Consider the following 23869-nt stretch of genomic DNA (forward strand, 5'->3'; position numbering starts at 1 on the left):
AACGTAACGGAACTGCCTGAGCTCCACCGGCCCGCCTAGTGCGGGGCCCCAGGTGCTGGTCTGAACGCGTCTGATTTGTGCCACGAGAGGGCAGAGGAACGCTTAAAACCCAAATGGGCGCTGCGCTCCCCCCAGACGATGGAAAAATCCTCTTTCCCAAAACATAGGCTTCATTAAATATTTCTAGTGTTCAGGACACAGATTAGCGCCACCTAAATAACACAAGCTGTCAAAATAACTTTGGGCTTATCACCTCGGATTCATAAAAGCGATGTGCTCGTTGTTTCTTGCACCTGACAGTCAAAGGGGCTGCTGTTGTAAGCTGGCTCTGCACGCGTGGGGACCAGAGCTGCTGGTCGGGGTGGGGGGGGAGGAAAGAATCGGAAGAACAAACGACTCCAGTAATAACGGAGGTGGATGACATTCTTCTAATTCCCAAAGCCTTAGAGGCTGACTCTGGACGTTGTAACGTGGTTTATGGAAAAGCCATTCCGTTTTGTAAGGCGTAGGTTAGAGGCTAACTCTAGATGGTTCTGCATTGCTGTGAGGGAATGTTAGCAGGGAGGAATGTTATTAACCCCCTAAATAAATTTCTTTTATTGGCATTGATGGAATGCGGCCTTTTTCAAGCTTCTGTTTTGCTTGCAACTACTCTCAAGACATCACAATGAATAAAAAAAGAAAACCTTTATTTTCTAAGGCACCTTTCATTCTGTGAGGCCTAAAGTGCTTTCCAAACTATATCGTTAGAGTACAATAATCACATAGATGACAACTGAAATGCATCCAAGATGGAATATGGTGGTGGCTTAAGTGGCTCCCGACACCAGTTGCAGGCAGGAAGCGGGGACGAAGGTGTAACTAGAACTTTAGAAGCACTTGGGAAAACAAAATTGCAAAGATTTTTGCTAGGATATATAAATGTTAATATCTTCTTTTAAAAACACCATAAGATCTGTCCTGCCCAGAAGTTATAAGGAGCAGAATTTATATCTCTTATCCAAAGAAAATAAGCTACTCACTAAAACACATAACAGCATACAAATGTTCCACCTCCCTCCGTAGCCATACTTGTTATTTTGTAATATCATTAAAACCATTTTTAGAATTGTGAGACAGTGGGACATGCACCACCTTACCTCAGATGATCATTAAATCAGGCATTTTTGGTTCAGCCATTTCCTGCTCTGCCCATCACCTTGTCTGTAAGCTGGTTGGGGTAGGAGGGGGTTTGCTGGTGGGTCGTGGAGTTGTGGTTCCCCGGGGACCGCTCAGCATCACAATTGCCATGGATTTTTGCAGGGAGAGACCCTCCCTCCCACCACCGCTGCTGTAGCTGCGTCAACCGCCGGCCCAGGACCGCCTGCGATGCCCTGGGACAGGAGAGCAGCTCTGGTACCTTCTAGGGGAGTATTTCCCTTCGTGTACACCATGTTTCTGTGTTCGACTAGATGTGATTTAGGGCTGGAATATTAGTTTCCCCGTTTATTGGTAAAAGTCGTCAGAAGTAAATGACAGAATGGTAAATCATTAGCCATCTCTTTGGTGACATTCAGAGATCCAATACCCACAATATTTGATGCAGTGAAAGACTCTGTAAAACATGCCTTTTAAAAAACTCTTCTAGGTAAATGCTACCAGATCAGTCAGTTGTGGCTGGAGCCTGCTGGGCACATACCATAGTCTGTTTTTAACATCCCACAGACAGGCAGACACTTAGAAGGGGAGTGTGCAAAAGATTCATGTCCACGCTTGCAGACAACGGCACTTATCCTGGCTTAGCATATGTGAGTAGGGTGCCAACAACCAGCCTCCTCCAGATCCAGCTGTTACTGTGGAATGAGTAAGTGCTGCTTGTCACTGCTCCTCTCCAACTGCTCTCAACACTGAGACTTCAGTATTTGGTATTAATGGTCTGAGGTAACGAGGGGAATAAGGCAATGTTTATGTAAATTTTTCATGGGGTAGATTCTTAGGGGTTGGGAACAGGGCTGTTTCCACCAGCAAAGGATGTTAAATGTAACACCTTCCATAAGTGTAACAGGATCCAGAAAATGATGTGTCTCCATGGCATAAATCTCCATTCACTGCTTAGCCCAGGCAAAGAGGTTGTAACATGTAGCTAGTATCCAGTGGCAATTTCTTTTACCTCCGTAGTCAGTGACTTGTTACTGCAGTGCAGAAAGTCACCAGTTCGTCACCTTTTGTTTCAGAAGATGAAAGTCCCTCATAACACACCTGGACACTTAACAGTGTAATGCGAGGCGTGGAGAAAGATGAACCTAGTGGCACAGGGGGGGCTGGGGGAAATTACGGTGCAAAAGAGCAGATAAGAGTTAGAAAAATGCAGATTGTAAACAAAGACGGTTCTGTTCTCAGGTTGGCCAAGTGGCTGCTGCTAAATCACAGTAGCCCTGGGTTGTCACCTTTGAGATTTACTTGTCACTCTGGTATGCAATACAAGAATGCATGTCGTTTCATCATGCTCCTTGCCTGCACCGGTTGCCTAACTAATTTACTACAAACTATAGTTCCTTGTACTAATATCCCTGTGTGCTGAATGACCAAAAAGGAATCTGGAACTTTGAAATTAGATGGTTTTCTCTAGATGAGAAAAGTGAGACAGATTCAGGCTATTTTGCCCTCATCTTACTCACCCACAATATATGTACAAGGCTTTCCTATTCCTAAGCAAATGAGAAAGTCTCCAAAAAGCTGTGGCAGATAGCAGTGGAATCCCTGAAGTTTGCTCACTGATCTTCAAATTTAAATTTAGTTTTTTCTTTTTTTTTTTTTTTTTTTTTTTTTTTGCTTAAGAATCAATGATTGCTAAAGCACAGCAGTAGCAGCCACAGGCACCCTGGTTGCTCTTCCTGAGAGCACCAACCCATACTTGCTATGGCTAAAAGAAATACAGCGGCAGGGTCCTCTCCACCATCCACAAGCACAATCTTCAGGTGGTCAGAAATTTCAGAGATCATCAAGATCAGTGGATTGGCATTTTAACTAAATCTCCCCTAACTTAGAGTTAAATATCCAGCTGGGAGTCATGAAGGAAGAAAGCACTGAAGTGATCTGGGGTCCCTGCAGGTAACCAGCATGCTATATATGCAATAACACTAGATGGCTGCACAGTCTTCAAGAAACCTTCAAGTTTAATTACGTATCTTGTGGGCCTGAAATATATGAGGTAAGATGTGTTGATTGGTGAAGTAGGAGCATTTTTGTGTGCCAGCCCCTCTGTGTTCGTAAGCAATCAAGTTCTCTGAGCTGGCAGTCAGAGCTGCAGGGTAGGAGGAATGGCATTTGCTGATGGCTGGACTGAAACATCCCACCAAATAACGAGAATATCACGCTAGAGTGATGCAGCCTTCCTTCGGATTTGCTATGTCTCTGTCAGCAAGAGCTGAACAATGTGTGAAGCAGCACCTGAGACGCCCATTCCCAACCTGGCCTTTTGAGTAGCCTGTAACTGCCAAGAGAAGGGTGGGGTGTGCGGAGGGAGGCTGGAGCCTCTATGGCCATCCAGCTTTAATCAGCTGTATTTGTTTGTTTACCCATACATCTAAATAACACCACCCACCATTCTGTACATCAACATCCCAAGGTTTTTCAGCATACAGCTCAGTTGTCTAGCTCCTGCTGCAGCATGCAGCCCAGGCAAGACAGAGCAGGATTAGTGTTGCCAGAGAGAAGGATTGCTAGCGTGATGTTACGCTTCAGCAGGTAAGCAGTTCTTCTTGGGGGCCAGGATCCTTCCTTAAAAAGTCGCTGCAAAAGTAAAGAAGAAATCACATTAGTCTGACAGTTACAGTGAGCTCCAAGCCCGGCGTTTGCACACACAGCTTTTATTCAAGTATTGCTTAAAAGATTGCTTTTGGTTTTTCACTATGATTAGGTCTGGATGTCACAGCACTTCTGTTTGCAACTGAGAATACAACATCTGCTAAGAAATGACAGTTTTATCCAGCTCACCACCTGGTCCAAATATTTCAAGCGTAAGTTCTGTCAGCAATGTGTTTCCTGGCTTACTTTGGGTAACTGTACCAAAATCCTCTCCTAGTTTCTCTGCCCATAACTGTTTGGCTCTTTGCAGTGATTTGTGGCTGTGCATTCACACAGGCACCAACTTCATACACTGTGAGAAACAGCACTCATCCTTCTAACCTTCCACTCCAGAATTAGACTGCTCTCACTTGATGTGAATACATACTGGGATCAGAGCTTATGGCTCCATTTCCAGGCACCCCAGGTAGGCAAGGTGGCTCCAAACCCTGGGAGGCATTCAACCCTGTTGGACAAAGCTCCTGGTCCCTAAACCACCTCTTTTCTAGTGGCTGCAAGAAATGAAAATGTTACAGGTGAGGGAGAGCACAGAAATCCTGCTGTGCTGCAGCGTGGTGCCTGCCCAGCACTCTTGCCAATCTGCCAGTGAAGCCTGGGGCTCACAGCACGACCGACTGCAGCCTATGACCCACTGGATGCCGGCAGTTCACAGGCCATTTCTAAGGGATCTGGGAAAGCTGATCACAGGGTGCAGCTTTGCGCGTGCTGCTCAGCAGCCCACAGAGGTGTGGGCTCAGAGAGAGCCCTCACCGATGCTTGAACATGCCAGCTCCCTGCTTCTTCTCCTGGTCAGAGTCAACTCCAACCAGGAATTACTACATTTTTGAGTGTCACATGAGACAATGACCTCCAAGCCATGCTAAAGGAAAGCTCTTGTGAAATTTTGCTGGCAGGCAAAGGAGGAACACAAACATCTGTGAGCACAATGTACCAAACATGCATGTGGAGCTCTTACTACAGGTTGAGAGCACAGAGCAGGGAGACATGTATGTACAGGCAGGCAAACCCCAGCACTGATGACACGTGAGAGTGGTCCAAGCACCACAACGTTCACAAAACTCTGTCCATGGGTAGTATCTTTTGTGGCTGGTGATCGCTGTGATTCAGCTGCATTGCATGACAGCTGGTTTGCATGAGATGACCAGTCTTGTCTTTTTGTAACTCCTTCAGATCTGGGCTAGCTACAAGCTTTATCACCAGGTAAATGTTCCTTACCCATTTAATTGTCATTACAAATATCAGGAAATGCTGCATCATTAGCGAGACCATGTTTAACCCCAGCAGCAAGGACAGTCGGATTCCCGTTCACATTGCCCTCCTGAAGGCCTCCTGAGCCACAGCCATGGTGGAAAGGGACCCGTCAGTGCCATTAAGAATGTTTTTCCTGGGCTTAGTCAGCACCTTCCTTACTAGGTTTAGATTGTCTTCAGGGGAATCTACTTTGTACATGGTTTGCCTGCAATTGTACTTACTAATGTGATTTATTTTTGTTTTGTAATATAGAACCCAAAATGCATTTAGTTCACAGCATGCAGATAGTAAAGGGAAGTTACTATCTCATTTGAAATCCCATTCCTTCTGATTCGTCCCTACTCAGTTTTTTGACGCCTCAGAAAGGGCTTCCACCCTGCAAGAACATACCGATCTCCAGCAACAGGCAGCAATATACACAGACCCAGAGTCTCCAGCCGGGTAAGTCCAGCACGTGCCAGAGCTGTGGGATCAGGCAGCCACAAATGGCTCCTTGCAGCCTGGGTGGGGTAGAAAGCCCAGCCTGTAATACGTGCTTTTATCATATCTGCTGAGAAGTGAAACTCCCTTCCCTCATACTCACCACAGCACAAAGGTATTTTGAATCCTACAAAAGGCATGCCAAAAATCAAATTTCTTTCCAGCAATCAAGGGAATGAGGAATGTGTGTAGCTGGTCTGTTGGGCTCAAAGGGGGAGGTGATTAATCACCAGTGAGGGAGGATGACTGTAGATGGCAAGTCAGCATCTCTGTGTATTTTGTTTTTCCTCCCCTCATCCCGTTCTCCTTTTAAAATGAATTTTAAGGGACTATTTACAGTAGAGTGCCCTCTGCATACTTTGGCATGTTGTCTGAAGTCAGCAAGTCCCATCCCTTCTGCAAAGCATTCAGAAAACTCTGGTCTAGAAGACACAGCCTTCCTTGAAGACAAACTAAGGAGTGCAGGGGTTCAGGAGTAGCTGTAGGTGAGGACTTGGAGAGGGACTGAGATGGCCAGCAAAACATCCAGGGGTAAATGGAGGGAACCCCAGCCTCGGTGATCCCACTGAGTATTTTGCCATGTCAGTGCATATCTCTCCTTGCCAAATTTCTGTCAAAATTCCCAGGATTTCACCCAAGATTTTCTGAACCTCTGGAGTCTGCTGCTCATGAAGGCTTCTGCCGTGATCCAGTCAGACTGCACAGCCCAAGAATGAATGACTCGACGTAAGGGATGAGCCGAAGACAAGCCATGAGAGGTAGCCTAGTGATGGTCGTCTTTTTTAACCCCCAAGTCACAGAAAGCATTTTGGTGCAGACAATACATGGAAACAACACAGGATAAGCTACAGGTCCTGTGCTGGTGAGGATATTGTACTTGAATTTAAATGTAAAACTAGAGTCTTCAGGCAACTACAGCATTAAGGGTCATGTAGTATTCACTGAAAAATAGGGATGTTAATATTTGCAGCCAAGGGAAATTCTCTCTCAGATCAGTTCCTGCCCTATGGTTTCAGCTGGGTACACTGCTTTCTATTTTGCCTCAAACTCTTGACTGGGTGTGAGGCATTTCCTTTAATGCTGCTACACTGAGACCAAGCTCTACCTCATTTATGAAGTATTCCAGGTTCACAGGGAATGGGAAATGCTACAATGGTGTGAAAGTACAGCCTTTCCCACTTTCTTTTAGGTAAGAGAAGAGGCAAAACCCACCAAGCTTCTCTCAGAAGATTTTATGCTGTGGTCTTGATCCTGAAAAGGCAGAAATACTAACAGAGTCAGTGGTTTTCATCCAAAGGAAAGTTTTTAGGTGGTTTTGATAAAAAGTGTATCTACAGCTGCTCCTCAGGCATGAACGCGCTCTTTAACCTTAGCGCTGGCTACATGCACAGAGCTCCCACTGGGACCTATAGGTGCATCTAATTAATTCAGACCTCGCAGAAAGGAGTGGCGCTAGGTAAGAGATGGTCCCCTACAGATCAGGTGAGCTCGCCTTCTGTGGGACAAGCCTACAGCATCCTAGGGCGCTGCGCAGTGTAACACAGGTACTGCAAGACCAGCACTGACCCTTCTCTTTTCCTGAAACACTAAACATTGGCCCTAGGACCTAAATAAGAATCACCAGGAACTGTGAATGACTGGGATGCTTCTGTGCAAGTCATACGAGTGCAGCTCATTGGTCATTGCAGCACTCTGCTCACATGAAAACAACCCAGGATCAGTAAATCTGGCTTAAAGCAAAAAGCCAAAGAAATCTGAGCATTGTGGACTGACATAATTAGACGCCAGACAGGAGGGCTCAGGACATATTGTACAGACTATTTGTAAAGACACGTTCCTGGTGTTCTGAGTCCATAAATAATGTCTGCAAAAAGGTATTAGGTGCCTTCCCCAAGGGCTGCCAGAAAAAAGAAATAAGCAGACCAGAAGGAGCTTAGGCACATTCCAGTTTGGGGAGGAGAAAGAGGCTGCAAAGACACCCCTAGCAGACTTATTACGGTACCTTTATGATATGCTTGCCTTTTCTTACCCAGAGGGTGGGGGTGGGAGAAATATGATTCCTTGCTCTGACAATGGTGGAGATCGAATGCTGTATCTGTATGGACAACGCTCCCTTCTCTTGGAGCCACTCCTGCAAAGGTGTCTTGAACCAGACTGACAGCAGCCAGAGGGGGTTCTGGCAGCTGCTTGTATCCCAGGGAAGTGGCAGGTATATGAACTGATCACATCAAACTTGCGAGAAAGCGTGAGGAACGAGGAAAGTGTTTGAATCTGTGCAAACAAATCTCTTCTTGCTCCATTCTTATTTAGAAGGTTGATCCAGGGCAAAGCATCACCTGTTGAACCCAAACAAAGCAGCACCATGCAGGGAGCACCGCACATCTGCCGATGTCCTTGCTGTGATCCTACAAGGGCCTCGAAGCGCTCACAGTTAAAAGAAATGGATCACGATGATAAAAGAGAGTTATCTTTACTTTATCGTCATATACTCAGTAAGCTCCCATGAAAACATAGAAAATTCCCCCTGCTGCTTCCCCAAATGTCTGTGCCTCAGGCCCAAACTCAGTTACCCCTTTAATCCTGTGCAGGAGATCCAAGATCAAAGTTGGTGGGACTTTGTTTCATCACAGCTATTACCAGCACCATCCCTGGAATTCAGGCTGGTTTTCATTCCTCAGCCATGGGGTTGCCAGGTCTGACACTTCAGTGTTAACCCCCGGGTATGGCATGAATTATGAATCAGAATCTGTCTCCTGAAAGCTCCCCTGCTCTGCAGAAGATAACCTTCAGTACAGTACCCCATGGGGATACATTTTTCAGTGGTGCTTGCTCCCGTGGGCGGCAACATTTCAGTGGCAAAGGAAGCGATCCCTATACAATCTGGGATCTTCTGAAGTGGAAGGTGATCTGTAACTGTCCGTTACATTAACCCTGGGAGAAGGGAAAGAAAATTGAAAACATGAAACATTTACTGGAAAAAACAAGACCAGCCCTGTATTTAATCAAAACATTTTGTTTTGTTCCATTTGTAATTATTTCCATCCAATGGACAAATATTTTAGCAATGAAAATGACAGTTCCCTTCCATGAGCAAACAAAATAAGAAGTCATGTCAGTTCCCGTACAATGCAACAGCGAAGGTGACATATTTCTAACACTGTGTTGAAATTTTCTTTACTTGTATTCCAGGAATACTGCAGGCATTAATTTAGGTTTAACAAACTATTGTGTTCAGTGCTGGAGGGTTTTTTTAGGGTGGTGGTGGTAAAACCAAAGATTTGTTGGGAAAGAAGCTGAAGTGACACTTCATTTCCCCTGAAGGCCATGAGAGCATGAGTATGAACATTGAATATGCCCTCAAGACCGACTGAGGCAGAGGTTCCCAGCAGATTAATGCCAACCTGAGAGCCCACAGGAGTTATTTCTCTGCCAGCTATACTAGTACCCTGCATCATTTATAGAAAACTCTAGGTTTCACCTGCTGGAAAGAGGTAAACAGGGAAAAAAAACCACCCATCCCTGTATAGAACTTGCTCTTACACTCAAATCCCTGTCACAAAATGGAGGCAATGACTTGCAGGTATCTTGCTCTTACTTTACTGAGACTTCATGCCGGCTAAAGGCTCACTGTATGTTTGCTTTAAGTATCATGTGTCCCTAAAGAGGGTAACAGTTTATGCAGTCTTCCTACAATGCCTGACACCCGTCCCTTCCCTGTGCCTCAGGTACCTGAACTCTGTATTCCCCGCAGAAAAGCGGAAATAACCACAGAGACTTCTGCTGCAAAACACATTAAGATGTACTGGTAAAACAGCAGTAAAAACACATCGCCACTTCCGTATGCTGGGATATATCTTCCCAGAGCTCTCCGACACACAGCTGCATTTTCCCGCCTAGAACAGGCCAACCATTTTCTCTTTAATACCCGCTGAATCAGTGCCCAAGTGAAAACGGTGGAAAGGGAGATGTAATTTATGGACGTCGCTACTTGCTTTTAAGTGATTTTTCACCCAAGAACATCACAGTGGTTTCTGCACCGTCTCAGTGTAAATCCTGCTTCCTGGTACTATCGCTGCACCTTGCCCATTCAACGCAGCGGGTATATTTTCATGCCCTCTAGCAACAGATACTCTGCGGAGGAGTCATTGTCCACCAAGCGTGGTTTAATACTAATTAATGCAGGCTCCTCGCCATTTTTTCCTCCAACTCAAAATGACAGTGCACCAATCACGTATCTTTTTCATTGGCACGTTGTCTGGCTGTGAGATCAAAATATCCCACTGAGATCCAGCTGCACTAACAGAATTCAGCTGCCTGCCTCTCAGACAGTTGTGACATTTGGGGACCCATCTTGCATTGACTTAAACCCTTGATAGTGCACTTCGTAGCAGAGAGCATGGCAAGTGTGTGCGATGGTGGGAAAGCAGCACCTGGTCTGGGGAAGAGGAGGAGGATTTTGAAGGGGCGGGGGTTGCCCAAGATGTGCCAAAGCAATATAGGGAGAGCCATCTGGGAAGCAACCCTGGAAGGACCAGGAGGCCCGCTGGCTGGCTGGTGGGATGGTGTGAGAACAGGGACGTAACACGCTTCCTTGCAGGAGGCCAACACCCTGATAGCAAGGGAGGGAATACTGCTCTTTTTTTTGTGAGGGGAAAGCAGGGTGGCCACAGCACACTTGGTAGGCCAGATCTTCACCAAAATACCAGGATGAAATCACAACTTTTATCTGAGATATTTAGACCTGCTGGTACCAAACCTCACATTACTCATCCAGAGCTCCACCTCGTCCTCCCTTTGGGTGCTGCTGACGTTGCAAAATCTTTTCCTCGCCACAGTTCTTTCCACATAGTATTTTCTGTGCCAGCAGTGAAGTCTGGTCTGCTCTGAGAGGCCGGAAAATCTGCAGAGCACCATCCTTCTAGTGCTTTCAGCTAAACATATGATGGCTTGCAAGACACGGAGAGTTAAAACTGATCAATGATACAAAAAGTTTAGGAACTTGTGCCAAAGAATCCTCTGAAAAAAATTAGAGTCAGGTGCTAACTAGAGCTGTCTAGCCTGCCTAGCTTTTTCTGTCTTATATCCTACTGTCTTCCTCCACCCATGGCTCTAAAGATCACCTCTGTTTTTCCTAGAGCATTCTCAAAGTGTTTGTGAGCTACCCAAACCAAATTTGTGTTACATCTCTGTAAAGGTCCAGGTGTTCAGATATAGGGCTAGAGTTATGTTCATACCTCAAAACTGCCGGATCATTAGCTTGCGTGTGTGGGGATAGATGCTGAGTTAAAGACTCGCTTGTACATTTGCATCATGATGGATTTCCTCTAATTGTCTTTTTTCTGAATTCCATTACAGGCATGAATAGCCAGAAAAGTTAAATATAAATATGTCAATCTACTGGCCACCAGGAGAGACTAGCGTGTGAAGAGAGAGGCCAAGGAGGTTCAGAGTTAAGGAATATTTCTATTTCAAGTGGACAAACACGTAATGCTACCTACAAGGCTTGCCGATAAGAATGTGCAGACGCTTGGGTTAGTGCCGGAGCCAAAACGTTACACCAGGTCTGTCGGGGAGTGGTGGTGTACCGCCACGGCTGCCCTGCCCTCAGCATCCAGCAGCACCGCAGCTGTGCAGCACAGCTCCGCAGCTTTCCAGGGACTGGCCGCATAACCCCTCGCAATCCCCTGAGCTTCCTTCTGTGTTGTGGAATTACTCTGGCCCACCTCTTCAAAAAGCAAGATCTCCCTGTTAACGATGTCTCTAAGGTATGATCCTGCGGACCTCTGCTGTGTTCACAGGATCATCCACAGCAACTTACGGATTTCCACCGGCTTTCATCTTTGCTTGGGACAAGTCATTTACAAACACAAGGACAATGACAACAAAGGCTTGCTGTTTCTGAGATTGCTGGTGGCCTGAGATTGCACAGGTGTCCCCTGTGCCTGCCATCAGGGGTGGCTGAAGGGGCACTGGTCAGGGACACGGTCCGGTGCCCCCTGCTCTGGGTGTGCCTGCTCAAAGCAGGGGCTGTTGGACAAGATGGTCTCCAGAGGTCCCTTCCAACCCCCACCATTCTGTGAGCCTGTGTGATTCTGCATCTGCTTCATCCATAAGAGGAACGGTGACACTCCTCAGTACAGCAGTTCCCTGGTGTTTCAGCTGAGGGACCCAAACCTCCCTCCATATGGGGGAACTGGGCGATAGTGGAAAGGAGCACTCCTGGCCTCCCCACACCCCCTCCTTTCCCCTGCTCATCTCTTCCCCTTCCCTCACCGAATCCTCCCCCAAACTTATCACATTCTCTCCATTCCTCTCATCGCCCTCTGAGCTTGCCTCTGAAATGCTGAGCCCATGCTGCTGCACCCCGCCAGCTTCCAGATCCCCTTGCTCAGACCTGTGGCATAGGGTTCCTGGCCACTGCAATGCCAGGGGTGGGGAACCCCTGGCATCCCACTCATCTTCTCCCACAGCTCTGAAAAATATATATACACTCTCTATCCACCTCTGCTATGCACAGCACCACATAAAACCCCCTTCTTCTTGATGCTATCTATTTACCATAACTCACTTCCCATAAACTCTCTTCCATTTATTCCTCACTGAAGCACTCTTATCTTATCTTGCAAACCTGACTTGACATCAGGCAGTTTGGTGTTTATATGAAAAAAGGGTTTGGCTTTTAAAAGAGTTCAGCAGCCACAAACAGCCAGATCTTCAGAACAGCTTAGCCTGCATTTTTGGGCACTAAAATGAACAGCCAGCTCTTCCCAAACGGCTCTCTGTAATGGTGTGCTTTGAAAACATGACTTTAAAGATCCCTGAAACAGTTAGATGTGGAACCTTTGCTGAAAAATCAGAGTCTAGCTCGGTGCCTCCCTGGCAGCCAAGCTTACCTGAAATCTGCTCTGCAGTCCTTTGCAGCCCTTCCCTTGTTTCCTGCTGCTGTCTCAGCCTGCACAAACACAGGTTATCGGGGCAAGGGTAAGCCTGGCCCCCACCTACTGCTGATTTGACAGACTGGAGCTTGACTGATTCAGTTTGCAGACTTGGGACAATATTTTATTGTGTCTTTGCTTGTTCCTTCGCATTAAAACTAACTTGGGAGCAAGCAAATTGTGCAGTCAGACTGCAAATCACCCATATTCAAAGGTGGGTCATCCGGAGGTCAGTATTTGCTCTCACACACTTTTTTTTTGTTGTTAAGAGCACTGCCAGGAGTCTGTGGAAGGCACTAAAGAAAGCTACACAAATCCACTGAAAATACATATGCCAATTATTTTTAGCTGGCATGGAAACCTGCATGTCTTAACTCACCAGTTCAGTTGTATTGGCTTTCAATGAAGGATCGTTGTGCAGTGACTGGTTCAGTGTACAATGATTTGGTGACATCTGTTCTCCATCCTGTGAGTCGCAGAGCACTGCAGAGTCATGAAGTGATGCATCACAAGCCTCCTGTTATTTCAGGATACGGAAATATCTCTCAAGCACTGCATATAGAGTACAGATTCATCGTTAGCCAACCTGGAAATTTCAGTCTGAACAGCAGTCTTAAATTAGCAGCACAGGGAAGTCTGCAGTAAAACAGCAGACTGTCTCCATTCATCCCGCACTGAACAAGTATACAAAGAGAAGGAGAGTTTTAGAGATAAAAGCACAAGTAGCACTGCTAGGATAAAAGTCATGAAGGTCCTGGTCCCAACCCCTAAAAGTTCTCAGTAGTATTTAATTTTCTTCTGTGGGCTTAAATCAGACCTGATCAGACGGGATATGAACATGCCACTAGCATTTCCCATATGGACCTAGAAGAGCCCTGCTTTGGGGAGAGGCAAAAATGTCTTTATGATGAACTCACTTTTGTTACTCTGGACAGCTGTGGTCACTCATTGCTCATGGAAACGCCCGTGTTAATACAGACTCACAGCTTTAATGCCCATGCAGCTTTACAATGGAGATTGGCTTTACCTCCTTTCTTTAGGCTGTGAGATGAAAAGCACAGAGCACCGAGCTGACATGCCCAGGAGGCAGAGCGCCTCAATGCTGGTTTCAAACCTGAGCTCCTAGGCTGCTTCCACTGCGTGAAGGAGGTGCCAGATGTGGGGCCAAGTAGCAGCATGTACCTGCTGCTTGCACACAGTCATGTACGGAGACTGTGACATAAGGTCCACAGTCACATTACCAACTTCGGTTCACAAAGAGTGGAGCCAGAGATATCCTCTGGGATGGCCAGAGGAAATACACACCCAAGAACTGGATATCAGAGTTGTACACAAATGAAAGAGCATTGATTTGGCTTCAGCAAGAGATTTTTTAAATAGCAGGTTTGCAGAAACAGATGCTATTTGTAAAGTATGTCCTGGGGTTATCCAGACAAGACCTTGGCTACTGAATACTGTTTCCTTGTTAAGGACAGTTGTTTTCAACCTTTTTCAGCCTGGGAAACCCCTGTAAACTTTTCCAGTGGAGGTCAGGTCTCATGCAGCATATTTGAACCTACTCAGAGCCGGCCTCAGTTACTTCTCCCGAATACCGGAGTAGCCAGATCCACAGGAACTGGCAACCACTGCTCCAGGCTACTCCTAGGATACCTTCTTTAGTGAAAGCCCGTGTGGCAACTCTCAGTGCTCCTAGTGCATCCAGGGACAAGGGAGCTCCATCATTTCACTGGATGGGGCAAATCACCCCATTCCTGAGCCAAGGTTCACGGACTGCAAGTCAACAGTCCTCGGTTCCCAGGTTTTTTTGCAGGAGCTGTACAACAATGTATACCCCCTCCAAGCAGGAAACAGTGAATTCTGTAATCAAACTGTGAAAGCATAATTACGAGTACAATAAAGGTGAAATATAGCTGTAGCGAAGTTGGTGGGAGTTTTATTATTAACCAAAGTTTCACCTCTGTGTTTTGGGTAAATAGTTATCCTGTAAAAGCAAAGAAGCCATTATATCATCAAAATGACATTTATAATGCAATGCTGCTTTCATATTCAAACCTTCAGGACACGTTTACTTCAATAAGTTCTAACTAAATTGCTACACAAGAAAAATATTTAGTTCTACTGTTACATGCCCATATATTCAGTGGAAAGCAATGCAAATTGCCCAGGATCTCATTAATTGCTATTTGTGCTGCTTTAAACTCCGGTGATGTATTTAGCAAGTCACATCTAACTATTCCCTTGCAATCCACTGGAACAGATGGCTTTAAACGGAGGGTGAGCATTTCCAGACTAAAGCAACTGCAGCATTTACAATGATGCAGCATTTGCAACAAGGCAACTGAGGCAGACATTGCCAAGCTCGCAGCCCTGTTAATTTCAAGGCTTAAGCAGCGCTTTCACAGCCACTGGGATTCTCCAGGGTTAAAAAGCAAAGAAACAAGCAAGCTGAGGGATGTTCTGGATACTTTGGCTCCTCAGCTCCAGCCCAGGACACGGTGTTGGCGTGTGCCTGGCAGGTCCTACCCAGCCTAGCTGCCTCCTGGCAGCAGACCAAGCAAGGGTGGAGGGTTCCCCTCGTTCTGCACTGGGTAGAGTCGTGATGGGGACAGAGAAACAGGCCAAGCCCAGGCCCAACTGGAGATTTGTGGGGCTGCAAACACCTTGGAGGGTGGAAAGGGAAGCCCATGTCAACTAAACTGCTCTTCTGGTTTCCTCCTCATCACCTTTTCCCCAGATTTCATGGTGGGAAACTCCCCGACCCTTCCCTCATGTCCTCTGAACTTTTCTGTCACGGTCCCTTGGATTCCCATCTAGTTTTACCAGTCTCCTCTCAGCAAAGCAGAGCATGAAACTATGCGTCACCTCCAGGGTGCTCAGCCAGGGCTTTGCGGAGGGGAAGAGCTCCTGCTGCCAAGCACCCAGCCCTGCTGCACTATGCTGCCGTGCTGCAACCCCGCTCTTACCCTGCCCCATCACTGTACTTTCAGGCCAGCGCCTGCACACACAGATGTGAGGCCAGGCACAGTGTCACTCACCCCTGTGGGGTGGTCTGAGTGACGGGACCTATGGGCGTGGACACAAAGCTTGGACCAGCTCTGGAAGATGCTGTAAGCCAGATGGAGGGCCAAGCCTGGGCTCACTGCTGGGCACGGGCTCAAGGTCCCCAGGGAGGCCAAGAGCCAGGCAGCAGCAGGCACAGCTCCTCAAGGCAGACACCCTCACGTGTCTTCTGTTCCTGCGGCTGAGATCACCCCACACTCCCCATCCATCTGCTCTGGCATTACCTGTGAGGCAGTGCGAGGAAGGACAAGGCTGGCCCCAAGGCAGCCCCCACGACAGCGGGGCTCTGGGGAGGGATGCTGTCTACTGCTTGGCACCTATCAGGACTGTCCCACAGAGAGACTAGCTGAGGGCTGCTGAGCTGGAGGAGATGCTGCCCTCCATCATGAAGATAAATTAAAGAATCATAGAATTAAAGGCAAGAGTGGGCAGCAAGAGTGGGCTCTTCCCCCCACACCTGGAGGAGGGCAGTGGACCCCAGCAGAGCCCAGGAGCAGCGTGTCCCTGGCCGTGACTTGGCTTTTGTCAGGGCCACTGAAGCAGCGCCCAGCACCCCCAGGACACCAAGGTCCCAGCAGAAAAACAAGGCGCCTCTCTCCCCGACCCAGTTCAGCCTCTGCCTTTCCTTCTTTCCTTCTTTCCTTTTTTCCTTCTTTCCTTCCTTCCTTCCCTCCCTCCCTCCTTCCCTCCTTCCTTCCCGAGGGGCTGCTGCTGCTCCCCAAGCGCCTCTGCCGCTTTTCCTGCCCCTCACCATCTCCCCAGTGCCGCTCCCCTCTGCTGCTGCACTAGGGCCCGGCTGCCCCACTGGTGCATGGCCCTAAGGTGCCCACCTCCACTCTGCTGCCTCTCCCACCCCGAGGAAGGCACCCTTCTCTCCTGGCTGAGCCCCAGCACCCACCAACTCAGACACCTGACCCAAAACCACTGGTGGAGCAGGGGGGACAAAGAGCTGACGGAGACACCTCTGCGCCCGCGTGCCGCCCGCCAGCCTGCAGCACCATGGGAGGAAAACGCACGGTTTGGGCTGTGCCATAACCCAGAGTGCAGCAGTGCCGCGCAGTGCAGCTCAGCCCGCCTTCGGAAGGTGTTGACGAGGTATGCTACCTTGTCCCTTGGCTGGGAAAGGTGTGGACCCTGAGGTCAGGTAATCCACAGGAAAGTGAGGGGGGCTGTGCTGGCTCTGGAGAGTTAGAGAGCAGCAACCTGAGTCTAAGTACATGTTGCAACAGCTTTTAAAGTCAAAGGTCCCATCAGCCCAACTCAGTGAGCACAAAGGCGTTTCTATTGTGCACAGAAGGAAGCGATGTGCCTGGCAAGCCACTAGCCTCAGCTCCCCGACACAGCACTGGGCAGCTGCTTCTCACCAGGGCTCCTTTCACAGCAGGGAGGAGCGGGGACCACATGCCTGCTCCGGGATCCATAACGTGCCTGGCATTGAGCCTTCCCTGCCTTAGAAAGGCTGGTGGATACACCAGCAAGAAGAACCCTCCCCTCCTCTGTGGTTAGGGAATCGCTCGGGGCAGCAGTGTCCATGAGAGAGGCAGAGAAGATGCAGAGGTGCTTTGCACTTATCAGATTTCCCAAGGAAAGAGCAAAACCAGCAATGCATCTAGACTAAGACAAGGGTCTGGAGCAAGACACAAGAGCCGCAGGGGTTAACACGTTATGGTTAACAGACTCAGGAGCTACTCCCTACCCCAGCAAGCTATACTCTGCACTGTTAAGGGCACTGCAGTAAAACAACTTCCTCTTTCCTGACCCGAAACCTTCACCTGGACAAGCTGTACAGGTGCAGGCCTTTGCCAAGTTAGCAGGAGAACCATTTCACAGGAAACTGGAGTCTTCTGGAAACTTCTGTTTACAGGAATGTAAACATCATGCATTTCCTCTTTGATCCCCCCCCCTTTTTTTTTTTCCCCTTGACCAGTCCCTTGTGTGAGGGGCTTCCGAGCCGTGCGTGCAGGCGCGCTGCCCAGCACAGGCCTCCATGAGGCATCAACCCCAAGGCACATGGGTATCGTCGAGGCAGCACTGTGCACACTCACGTGGGAGGTGCCGCCAGTCCTCGCTTAAAGGAGATCAGTACAGCACCGCTGGCATGGCTGATTGAGCAAAGGTAGCTAAAACCTAAAACAAAGAGCAACCCTTTACAGTCACCCACTAGGGACGGGTCCAAGTCAGCCCTGATGGCTGCTGCACAAATCATCCTCTCCTTGTCCTTCCTCTGCTGGTGCGGAGGCCCCGCACAGTAGTACATTATGTCCCCTGCTTTTTCCCAGGCTGTCACAGGAATCTGATATCCCTCTGCCAGCTACATCCCAAAACCTCGCTTGCACCACAAGGAAAGAAAACATATTAGAGTCGAAGCAGTGATTGCATTGCACAGGGTCCTTCTGTGCCACACTGCAGGTGTACAAACCAAACCAGGAGTTAGTTGAGCAACCTGTCCAGATTCAGCCTTTTTCTAAGGGGGTGAGGAAACAGGATGGAAAATGAGGTCTAATATGATGAAAGGTTGACAGTTATTTCATTGTGTGCTTCAGTGTGAAAATCACAGTGACAATGTGATCGGAATGTGTTTTTCTTCACCACGAATACTTCACGCCAGGTGGAGAGGCTTTTTACATGATTGAGAAATCCTGTGATTTGGGGGCTGCATAATTTAAAGACGACAGGTCCTGAAACTACTGACAAAAATCCTGTTCTGCCAGAGAAGCTGCGGCAGAAGGAGGTGAAGTTATTTGCACAGGGGACTTGCCTAAAGCCAAACAGCAGAGGAACACCTGTCCCAGCTGGGAGGGCTCACCCATGCAAGGCTGCACACGTTCAGGGGTCTGTCCTGCTACTGCAAAAACTGGCTTTTAGTGAGTTTTTTGAAGCAAAGATCACTTCTGACAGGCACCCTCCTTTGCAACTGCAGAGTATCTCAATGGACACTGTAGGAATTACTTTTGTGGGAGATTTGGGGGCGATTTCAATGCCTGTAGTGCACAGCAGTAACTGGGGCATAGTGGAACAGCACAATGGCCCATATAGTTTTAGGAGTCACCACTAAACATATCTCTCTTGCTTTCCAGGTGCCTAACCTGGGAACTGCACTATGAACAGACCTTGCTGCACGCCCTCACCCACCCTCCTTTGAGCAAAGGCTGAGCAGCTCCCTGTGAGCTCGTGTCTGGGTTCTCCGCAGCAGGGAAGTGCCCTCTGTTCTGAAGTTGTTTCCACCAGCCCCAAGTATCACAAAGGTGACAAGAAAGATAGGATGCAGCTGTTTGCCCAGGGGATCCAGAGACATAACAGTTTTCCACACTTGGGGACTTCTTTGGGTGGAGAGTTTTCTTATGGCTGAGGAAATTGATGCATCCATTCAGAAATGATGTTGATGCTGACTAAGAGGTTTTTCCTCTTCCCGTTACATCCTCTGCGGCTCAAGAGGGAATTTCCTGCCGGGCGCAATTCGGAGAATCGACCCCACACGCTCAGCACATGGGTGCACGTGAAAGAGCCCTGGCACAAGGCCTGGCAGCTGCAGGGAAAGGTCGGATGTGGCCTGTGCCGTGAACCGCAGCATCCTCACAAGGTGCCTCAGACCAGGCTGTCCCAGCGGCTGAGGCAGGTCCGTGTCCCCTCCTGGCTGGTTCCTCCCCATCCCTGTGCTCTGCCCCCTGCGCAGTGATGTACAGCTCGAGCCCAGTGCCCCACGCTGACCTCACCAACAGGCTGGACTTTAAGGAAAAAGGACCTGACAGGGAGCCACAAGAGGTACGCTGCCTTCCAGGAGCCAGGGTTCGAGATGTGGCCGAGAGGGTGCCACAAATCATCAAAAGAACAGACTACTATCCACTGCTACTATTTCATGTAGGCATGAACGACACTGAGAGCCGTAACCTGGGTAAAATCAAGGAAGACTCTTGAGCCCTGGGGGAGCAAGTGAAAAACATTGGCGCCCAAGAGATCTTCTCTGCATTTTGCCAGTTTGAGGGAAGGGAGCAGCCAGAAACAGGCACATAATGTATATCAACTCCTGGCTACGTGGCTGGTGCCACTGTGAAGGGTTTGGCTTTTATGACAATGGGGTGTTCTTCAATGATGACAACATGCTAGGGAGGGATGGAATCCACCTGTCCAAAATGGGTAAGGGCATCTTCAGCAGGACGCTGGCTAATTTGGTGAGGTGGGCTTTAAACTGAAGGACTTGGGGGTGGGAACCATTGCGGAAACGCTCACACCAGCACATCCAACGGGGCAGTAAGTCAGGCCAAGCAGTGCGGTGACAAATGTTCTGTAGCTGTCTCCCAAGAGGGGAAACAGAGGAGTAATCACCTCAAGTGTATGTATAGAAATGCACACAGTCTAGGAAACCAACAGGAGGAACTGGAGCTCCGTGCCCACTCAGAAGGGTATGACATCATAGGAGTAATGGAAACATGGTGGGACAACTCAACTGGCTGGGGGATCGCAATGGACGGTTACAGGCTCTTTCGTAAGGACAGGCAGGGTAGAAGAGGTGGAGGAGTTGCACTCTACATCAAGGAACACATTGAATGTATCAAAGTCAACTATGGTGACTGCGGCTGCTCTATCGAATGCCTCTCGGTTGAAGTCAGAGGTGTCATCTCCAAGCAGGACCTCACAGTGGGCATCTGCTGCTGACCTAACCACGATGCCGATGCCGACGAAGAGATACTTGGGGCACTAAAGCAAGCTTCTGGACAACAGAACCTGGTCCTTATGGGTGACTTCAAGTACCCAGACATCTGCTGGAAGAACAGTACAGCAGCTCGCATGTCATCCACCAAGTTCCTGGAATGCGTAGACGACTGTTTCCTCATCCAAATGTTGGATGTGCCAACCAGGAAGGAGGCGCTGCTGGACTTGCTATTCACAAACCGAGAAAGCCTGCTTTGTAATATCTCAGTTAGTGATAGCCTTGGCTGCAGTGACCACAATATTGTGGAGTTGGGGATCCTGCTGAAGGTCAGCTCTAAGACAAGGGTTCTGGATTTTAGAAGAACTAACTTCAGCTCATTCAGGGCTCAGCTGGGAGGGATTCCATGGGAAGCTTCCATGGAAGATAAAGGCGCTAGTGAGTGCTGGGAGTTCTTCAAGAATTCTCTCTTGGACGCACAAACCCAGTTTATCCCCTGTAAAGGAAAGGGAAGTAAGCAGAGCAAGAAGCCCCCTTGGCTCAACCATGACCTCCTGGGTCTACTCAAATCCAAAAGCGAAGCATACCAGAGATGGAGATGTGGAGGATTATCCGCTGAGAGTTCCAAGGGCATTGCCAGAGCGTGCAGAGATGCAGTTAGAAAAGCAAAAGCCCAGCTTGAATTGAAACTGGCCGTAGATGTCAAAAATAACAAGAAAGGTTTCTTCAGGTATGTCAACCGCAAGCAGAAACAGAAAGAAAACACAGGCCCACTGTTAAACAGAATAGGAGAGTCAGTCACCAACGATGCTGAAAAGGCAGAGGTCCCCAACACTTTCCTCACCTCTGTCTTTCCCAGCACTGTCGGGTCCCAGGCTTTGGGAATGAAATTCCTGGTTGATCCAAACACCGACCCACCATCAGTGAAGGAAGAGTTAGTACGTGAATTACTACGGGAGCTTGACCCCCACAAATCAATGGGCCCTGACGCCATCCTCCCGAGGGTGTTGAGAGCTGGCTGACATCATTGCGAGGCCACTCTCCATAATCTTTGAGAAGTCATGGAGAACGAGGGATGTCCCAGAGGACTGGAGGAAGGCAAATGTTACCCCTATCTACAAGAAGGGCTCGAGGGAGGATCTGGGTAACTATAAGCCCATCAGCCTTACTTCAATCCCTGGGAAAGCTATGGAACGAATCCTCCTGAGGGCCATCACAAGTCAAATGAAGCATGTGATTGGGTAAAGCCAACATGGCTTCACTAAGGGCAGATCATACTTGACTAATCTGGTGGCCTTCTACGACAAAGTGACTTGCCTGGTTGACATGGGGCGGGCGGTGGACATTGTGTACCTAGACTTCTCCAAGGCCTTTGATACGGTTCCCCACGGCCACCTCCTGGAGAAATTAATGCGTTATGGCCCAGACAAGTGGTCTGTGCAGTGGGTGGGGAACTGGCTGACAGGCCGCACCCAAAGGGTGGTGGTAAATAGCTCTTTTCAAACTGGCAACCTGTCACAAGTGAGGTCCCCCAGGGATCGATATTGGGCCCAATGTCATTCAATATCTTCATAAGTGATCTGGAGAACGGGATCAAGTGTAGCCTGATGAAGTTTGCAGATGACACCAAACTGAGTGGGGAAGTAGACAGTCCAGAAGGGAGAGCTGCTCTGCAGGAGGATCTGGATAGGCTGGAAGAGTGGGCCAACCAGAACCTTATGAAGTTCAACAAGGAGAAGTGTAAGGTCATGCACCTGGGAAAACATAATCCGGGAGTGCAGCACAGACTGGGATCCACCTGGCTGGAGAGCAGCTCTGTGGAAAGGGACGTGGGGGGAAGCTCAACATGAGCGAACAGTGTGCTGCTGTGGCCAAGAAGGCCAACAGCATGCTGGGTTGCATCAAAAAGGGCATCACCAGCAGAGATAAAGTCATCATCGCGCTCTACTCAGCGCTTGTCAGGCCACACCTGGAGTACTGTGTACAGTTCTGGTCCCCGCTGTACAAAAAGGATGTGGCCAGGCTGGAAGGGGTCCAGAGAAGGGCCACCAAGATGATCAAAGGACTGGGAAGCTGCCATACGAGGACAGGCTGGGAGAGCTGGGTTTGTTCAGCCTTGAGAAAAGGAGGCTCAGAGGGGATCTCCTCACCATGCGCCAGTACTTAGGGGGCAGCTACAAAGAAGACGGAGACTCCCTTTTTACACGGAGTCACATGGAGAGGACAAGGGGGAATGGACACAAATTGCTCTTGGGGAGATTCCGATTGGACACCAGAGGGAAATTTTTCACAGTGAGGACAGTCACCACTGGAATAATCTCCCCAGGGAAGTGTTTGACTCGGCCACATTGGACACCTTCAAGAGTCATCTGGACAGGGTGCTGTCTAGCCTGTGCCCTTTCTAGAGAGGTTGGACTAGATGATCCCTGAGGTCCCTTCCGACCTGGGATTCTGTGAAAAGGAGCCAGCCTGTCTTAAAATGCCCAATTAAATGGTGAGACGTATCAATACTCTTGCTGCCAGACAAGGGACGGAGCTGCAGGATAGGAGCATCCTTCCTTTCTTGCTGGAGTACAGTAGCAAAGGGGCTCAATGTATTTCTGTACAGAGGGGATATGACCTTTCCCATGTCCAGGGTGTTCACAAGGTTTAGACAAAAGCACATTAATAACCAGATTCCCTTTTTTACACTTTCTTCAAGTTTGGACACGAAAACCAGACATCACATTAAATTCTTGCTTTTGGGCTGTTTTTGATGCTGTCCTCCTTTTGGAAGGTTCCACTGCTGTTAATAATACAACCACAAAATGGTAAAATCTCCCTTCAGGTAGATGCATTTATACTAGAATAAAAATCTTAAGCATGCTATTGCTTTTTCCTGATCCAGTGCTAAGGTATTCAGGTGTAAAACCTTCTGACGCTAATATAGCAAATAAACCCAAGTTGAAAAAATACATAAAACACAGTTATGCTACTAAAACTTTTCAAGTGTAGACAAAAATAACCACGTACAACACCTAACCACAGCTTTGTGGGGCCCTCTAGTCTCTGAATACTGTCACATAGTGTGCCAACACAGGGTACTTCCAATATTAATTATCAGTTACATACACACAAACACACCCTCTTGTAAGAGTACCTGGAGCATTAAAATCTGTGCTCATTGCCAGCCATTTTCCTTCCATGTTTTGCCCTAGCTCAGGGCTGGAGCACTTGGCTTGTGTGCGTTCCAGTGGATGTTTTATTCATGTTCAAAAAGCTTACTGTCACTGGGTTCTTTTTTTAATTATATTTTGGTAACACGGTCATTTCTGTTGACCCCAAGCATTTGTTGAACAGAAGGGGGTAAACTGAGCTTAGGAACACCCAGCTTGGGACTCTCCTTAGGAACCTAGCTTTCTGATGGCATCAAACATTTTGCTCACTGCAAAGTAAAGACATTTCGGCGCACTCTGAGTTGCAGCTATATAAAGACATCAGCACAGTAGCTTTTGTTCCTTCTGCAAACTAGTTATTTAAAAAATAAGCCCCTGGATAGCTTGGGAGCGTGTTCAGCAGTGTACAAAACAATGGAGCTCTACGGCAGGAAGACAGGAGTGTGCAATGGTATATGGACAGCAGATCTGGAGGTGAGAGGGTATTACTTTGT

At 48.2% G+C, this 23869-nt stretch overlaps 1 long non-coding RNA gene across 2 annotated transcripts in view; it reads right to left on the minus strand.

Moving 5' to 3' along the window:
* Window positions 1–738: 738 nt before the first annotated feature.
* LOC142063717 (uncharacterized) overlaps window positions 739–23869 on the minus strand; it is a 32243-nt gene continuing 9112 nt past the window's right edge. For both annotated transcript variants that reach the window (XR_012662843.1, XR_012662844.1), the window contains 2 exons: window positions 12892–13064; window positions 739–3771 (listed from right to left, as the gene is read on the minus strand). This is a non-coding gene — a long non-coding RNA (uncharacterized LOC142063717). The remainder of the gene's footprint in view (window positions 3772–12891; window positions 13065–23869) is intronic.

Source organism: Phalacrocorax aristotelis, chromosome 12, assembly GCF_949628215.1.
Source record: "Phalacrocorax aristotelis chromosome 12, bGulAri2.1, whole genome shotgun sequence".
Lineage (NCBI taxonomy): Eukaryota > Metazoa > Chordata > Aves > Suliformes > Phalacrocoracidae > Phalacrocorax > Phalacrocorax aristotelis.